A 6,758-nucleotide genomic window follows, 5' to 3' on the forward strand; every position below is an offset into this window, starting at 1 on the left:
TACTTCTACATCTAATTATAAAACGCGAGAAACAATTCCCAATACAACCCCCCAACCCCCGCAAACCTCATAATTAACCATTATTTTCTACGCCCTTCTGTAATTTGATCTCATGTGTCGTCTCTCTCTCCCCCTGATATACATACATATGTAGTTACTTGTGTATAAGCTTCTAGTAGAGTCTTTAGTAAACACCCCACCCCCCACACATATCCCCCTACCCCTACCCTTTGTAGTTGTTGTGCAGCTTTGTAGCTTTGAACATAAATATCTGCGTGTGTCTATAAGGAATACAGCTCCCAAGCTCTTCAATTTTGTAACCAGAATTGTTTGTTTCCCTTGTCCTTTTCTTGTTTTTCGCGTTACACGGAGCATAAACTGGGGTTTCATAGGTGAAACATGAAGCTAATATTTGCCTACAAATGCTAGTTGTCCGCATTGAGCAGCTCCTGTCTTTCCTTATTGCTGTATGCTCCTTCGATTGTTTCTGACTAAATGGCAATAAAAGGACGATCGGAATAGCATATATATTGAACATAGGAAACGGAGCAACTCAATCCCAAAGGCTCTTAAACTCTCTGCTCCCTAACTCTCAAAACTCGCTGACAAATTTTGCATAGAAACAGAGGAACTCAACCCCTAAGGCCTATTATATTTGTATTCCTTCAATACGTTAGAAACAAGGTAACAATTTTGAAAATTTTCGATTCACATTTCATATCTATTTGGGCTTTGCGATAGTTCAAGGTACAGTACATCAGAAATTCAGCAATTTTTGCAATCTGGAAAAACCTTGAATGTGAAATTCTGCTTTGCTTTTAATTATTTTCAAAAGTATACTCAATTTACATATTCACATTTAGGGAAAGCAACAATAGGGCTAACAGAAATTGTAATTTGTACAAATTGGAATCAATTCTGAAACTGAAAAGTTGATCGATCAGACTATATCTATATAGCTGCCATGGGAACGATCGGTCAGCAAGTAGTTTCTTGTATGGAAAGACTTTTTGCTTTTCAAGATATCTTAACCATGCTTCTGAAAAGGTTCAGTCTGCAAGGGTATTCAATCTCCGGCCTGACGAAGATATCCCTTCTTTCTCGTTAAAATAATATTTTGATAACTTTCCCTTTTTTTTACCGGGATCTACTCAATGCTATCTCAAGAGAGAGAGAGAGCGAGAGCGGGCCCAAAAAACGCGCGCGCCCATGTCAATTAGTTCGATTGCCTGTATTAGAACACACACACACACACGCTCACACACACACACACAGCTCTGGAAGCTTTTCAAAATGGCGCCATAACATTTAAGCTACGCCTCACTCACGCGCTGTCAATGTTGTCTGTTGTCTGTTGTCTCAGCCGTAACCCTAAACCCCCCTTTGCTCATCTAGCAAACCAGTAGGGCCAACAAGGAGCTGTGGGGGGAGAGAGGGGGTAGGCAGCAGCAGCAGCAGCAGCTCATCGTTGCTAGCAATCCACAATTGCACAAATTATCACGCCAAATAACAAGAAACTTGCCTTTGTGTGTGCGTGTGTGTGTGTGTGTGTGTATATGTGTGTGGCACACCCGCTGCCTGAGAGGCTGCTACGGCAACTATTTGGCCTGGCCGCCTACCTTCCGCTTCCTGGCAAGCCTCCGCAGGCGCTGGCCCTCTTTTGAGCATACAACGTTGCTAAATAGCAGCTAATTTCCTGTGATAAATTGGGCATATCAAAAAAAAAAAAAAAAACAAATCCAAAAAAAAAAGTCCAAAAAAAGCTCTCAGACCCAAAAGGCGAGCCCTGAGATGCTCACAAACCAAAACCCAAAACAAGAAGTAGAAAAGGAAAAAAAAACCCAACTCAAGCGAATTCGACCCTCATCAACTTCCGGCCGCGCCGCCGAGTTAAGCTCAAGTGGTGTAAGTAAACACTGAGCCAGATCAGATCAGAGCAGAGTAGCGAGCAGCTATTATCATTGTCACATGGCAGCAGCAGCCGCAGCAGCAGCAGCAAGAACCAGGGACAGAGGCAGCGGCGGCGCTAGGATCTACCAGCAAAGGAGCAGCTAGCTGCAAGCAGCTAACTCGCTAACCTGTGCCCAGGGGCAATGTTCAGTGCCTCCTCGCAAGGCGGCAACACCCCTCGATGGGCACACACAATGCGCCAGGATCTGTCACAGTGCGTGTGACACGGCCAAGCCAACTCGGCAAAGATCGTATCTCCTCCGGGTAGCCTCCCCAACAGCTATACAACACACTCGCACACACACGATGCGTGTATGTGCTTGTCAAAACTGGCCAACTGGCATCGCTCCTTTTGACTAGTTTCAGCTTTAAAGCTTACGATTCCTTTGCAGCCAAACTGCGATCATTTTTCAATCAAATGATCACAGTCCTAAATCCCTGCCATATTGTTCCATCAGCTTTGATATTTAAGTAATTACTTCCATTGCTTCCATTGATATCTCCTACTCCATGATCACTTTCTAATCATGTCAACAAATACATATATGTACCTGTTACCATATTAAAGTTCTTTCACTTGATCAGACAGTTGGTGGAACCTCTTCAGATCAATGATCTCTATCCTTTCCACAATCAATCTCTGTGTTGGCCATATAAATTCCGTTTTTTGTCAATCCTTGATTAATTGCACAAAGATTAGAAAAGCTTTTTATAGGTTAAGCTTTTGAACATAAACGCGCCCTTACCTTAATCAAATTCTAATCATATTTTTCTTGTGAGAGACTTAAAAGAATCTATGATCTACTTCCTTGAATATAATCACTTCAAACAAAGGCTTCTTTATGGAAAAGCTTTAAGCGATCTGTCTTCGATATAATGTTTAATATAAATCTAACTGAATTAGTGGGAAGAGCTTTTAGAGAATTCTTACAAAGCTTTTTCTTTTAGAGATTTACGTTCTATCTTCGATATTACATGATATCTTTCGAATCGAATGTTTAATATACATTAAATTGAATTACGGGAATAATGTTTTTCAGTCTATCTTCGATATAACATATCTAGAAAATCAAACGCTTAATATAAATTTGAATCAGAGGATGAGCTTTTAAAGATCTCTTATAAAGCTTTTCCTGTGAGAGATTGTCAGTCTATCTTCGATATAACAAAATATCTTTCTAATCAAAAGCTTAGTGTAACTCTGAATGAGCGGAAGAGCTTTCAAAGATCACTGATAAAGCTTTCCCTCTTCACGATCAACGATATTTTCATGTTCAAGTGAGAAGCTTTCAACGATCCGTGATCTACTTATCTTTCATCAATAGCTCAGTACCCGAAGCTTTTGCCCATAAAGCGATCGGCGCTTGAAACCTTTCATGGCCGAAGCTTTTGTATGCGTACGCCCTGACGCATACGCAATATTCGCGCTCGTTAAGCCGCTTGTTGCGACAACGGCTAAGCTGCGCGTCAACGTCAACGTCGACGTCGACGCCGACGTCCGCTGCACATATGTAGATGTGCCCAGGAGCAGCGCAGGGCAAGGGCAACATACAGCAAATAAAAGGGGGAAAAAATAATTTACTAATTTCTAATAGAAACCAAAAGAAACACACATAAAGGCAAAAGCAGCTCACACACACACGCACACACACACACACACAAGCTTAGGCAAAGGCAGCAGCTCGAAATCTTTTTCTGTAGCCTCTTCCGCTTAATCCGCCAAAGAAAACATGCCGCGGCATGGCTCGGGAGGTTGCTTAGAAAAGGGTTGCCACTGCCACGATCCTATTGCCGTGTCTGTATGTGTGCGTGTGTGTGTACGTGTGTGCGTGTAATCAGGTTTCGTCGCCTGAGTTGGCGTTGAGCCTTAGATACTTTTAGTGCCCTCCTCTTGCGTTTTCTCCATTTCCTTTGGGCTGTTCAAATTGTTAAACAAGTTTCTCACATTTCCGTCAGCTCGTCAACCAACCAACCACCCTCCCTCCCTGCCTGCCTGCCTGCCTACCTCCCCCCTCTGTTAGAAATTGTGCCATGGAATTTTTTAATTATACGCGAGGATTTGGCTGCCCTTTTTTTCTAATGTTTGTTCACTTGCAAAGAAAAGGAAAAAACCGCTTTAAGATTGCAGATTGAAGATGTGAAGTAACTGAGATCTGAGCTGCGGCGACCATTCGCCAATTTGTCTTGTATGGTCGAGGGGGGGCAGAGGGCAGAGGGCGGGGCAGTAGGGCAGATAGCAGCCAGCAAAGCACCCTTTTTGGTACCTTTTGCCGCGAGCTGTGGGCTGAGTTTCTAATCGCAGCATTCACCCTATTGAGTTTGCTTTCAAATGTCATTTTGGCTGTCAAATGCATGTGTGTGTGTGTGTGTGTGTGTGTGTGTGTGTGTTGTATCTTTGTATCTTTGTATCTTTTGTGCCTTAGACGTATCGCATTCTAATCTGGCGCGACGATCGCGGCTCCAGCTTGATATTGCCTCATATTTGATTCCCATCGATTCGATTATCTGATCTTGCGACATGTCCTTGCCGCATCCTTGCGATTGACACTGAAATTAGTAGGCAGCAAGCAGGCAAAGGGCAGACAGAGGACAGGCGCGCAGCAACTGCTGGGCTTTGAGTAGATGTGCTTGACGCATTACGTATACGCCATGCGTGGCATGCAGCAGCTGCCGTTGCGTGTGAATGTGTGTGTGTGAGTGTGAGTGTGTGCTTCATTCAGGCTACACCCCCGTAGAGCCGAGCCGGTCATCCTCCTCACACCCGCTCGCTCTATCCCGCCCCCTTCCTCTCCCTCGCTTCGTTGAAACCAAACTCGTTTCGCGTTGATCAAACGCCGATCGGCGCGTAAAGTGGAGGGAGTTGCGCATTATAGAACAAAAATAAACGAGAAAACAAATCCCATCAAATGGGCATTTGAATGAAATCAAGTACAAGAGGGGCAGGTCCAGTCAGTCCATGGGCCAGCGGAGGAGGGGGGGTTCGGCAATGCGCGGGCGCGCTCAAAGAGCGTGTGGCCCAGCGGAAGAGTAGAAGGACGTCGAGTTTATGCTCAAACAGGATGCAAATTTTAAAGACAGCTCCGAAACAGGGCCACAGTCCAGAGACGACCAGGTAGTCGTTCGTTAGTGTGTGTGTGTGTGTGTGTGTGTGTGTGTGTGTGTGTATGTGTGTGTCAAATTGCAGGTACAGCAAATGCAAAGGCAAGCTTAGCTTAGATTCAATGTGGACCCTACCCTGCCCTGCCCTGCCCTAACGCATCCTGCTTAGGCGCCTCGACATACAATTTGTGGGAATCGTCGAAAAATTCAGCTAGAAAGCGGGTCAACAACAAAACCGAAATTGAAAATTAACCAAGTTCAATTCTGTTTATATTGACATCTGTTTAATTATATTTGTGACAACCCTTGAACTTAGCTGTTTCTTGTTCCAAACAACTCTTAATCCTAAAAGAGTAAAAGACTAAATAAATCAAATAAGAATTTACATAAATTAGAAAGGTTCAGCAATTAAATTGAAATTAAATGAATAAATATGCATGCTCAACAGACATAAGTACTTGAAAATAGGCCACATTATTTGGCGGGATAAACGCGACATGGGTCACACTGTCATCTGAAGGCCATTGTGTCCCATGCATGCATGCATGCATGTGTGTATGTATGTGTGTGTGTCTGTGTGGAGTAGGCTGATGCTGGCAGCAACCATTTGCATACATACTTATTTTCTTCTAGGCGCTGGCGCTGCATCTGCCCCCCCCCCCCCCCCCCCCCTCCTCCTTCTGTCCGTAGCCCTCTCTCAGTTTCTCTCTCGCTCGTGCATTTGTTTCCTGTATCGCGCTCTAAATGCCAAACTTCTATGCATATGATGCGGCGTCTTCTGCGTCGGCGCACATGCCCTCATCCATATACCCATACCAAAAGCCATGTGCCTGCGAATGTGTGTGTGTGTGTGTGTGCCTTACTTGATTCTCATGGCTCTTCTCACGTTCCGCTTGTTTGTACTCATTTAGCGTGCGTTTGATCCACATTATTTCGGTTTCGTTTTTTTTTTTCTCTGTAGTTTTTGTTCATCTTTTTTATTTTATTTTTTTGTTCTCTACTACATTTTTGTGTGCTCCTTTTTGTGTTTGTGTTCATTAGAAATTTCCAAGAATTCAGCGACACGACACAACACACACACACACACTCAGTCGTACACACACACACACACACACTCAGTCGTACACACACACACATACACATGACGAGATTCGTGTTACTGCTGGCTTAGTTTTTCAAGAATGCTGCTGTCGAAAGCCGAAGCCTAAGTGTGTAGAGCTGAGAAATCCGGGCAGAAAAATCTCATGACTAGCGAAGGCAAAAAGGAAGCGAGAGAGTTTACATGTACATATGTATGTATGTGCCTCGGTCGCTGCTGCGACTGCGTCGACGGCGGCTGCTCTGATTTGGGCATCATTATGATGTTGCGGAATCGGCTTACGAATACATACACACATATATGTATGCATGTATGTGTATGTATGTTTGTACATCTGTGTGGAGAGTGAACGTTCGATAAAATTAACAAAAATAAAACAAATTTTCGGTGTTAAGAAATAAAGTAGCTTATATGTGTAGGTGTATACATATACAAATGTATGCATCGATGAGCGTATATGTATTTGTGTCTATGCATGTCCATACGTTTATATGCATGTATGTACATAACATATGTTTGTATGCGTGTTTAGCGTAGGACAAGCAATTATTCTAGCGGAAAAATTGTACGGAAATTGATTTTAAAATAGAAAGCATTTTGAAATATTTGA

This window comes from Drosophila novamexicana, unplaced genomic scaffold, assembly GCF_003285875.2.
Source record: "Drosophila novamexicana strain 15010-1031.04,08,12 unplaced genomic scaffold, DnovRS2.1 tig00000068-arrow-arrow-pilon, whole genome shotgun sequence".
NCBI classification, from domain to species: domain Eukaryota; kingdom Metazoa; phylum Arthropoda; class Insecta; order Diptera; family Drosophilidae; genus Drosophila; species Drosophila novamexicana.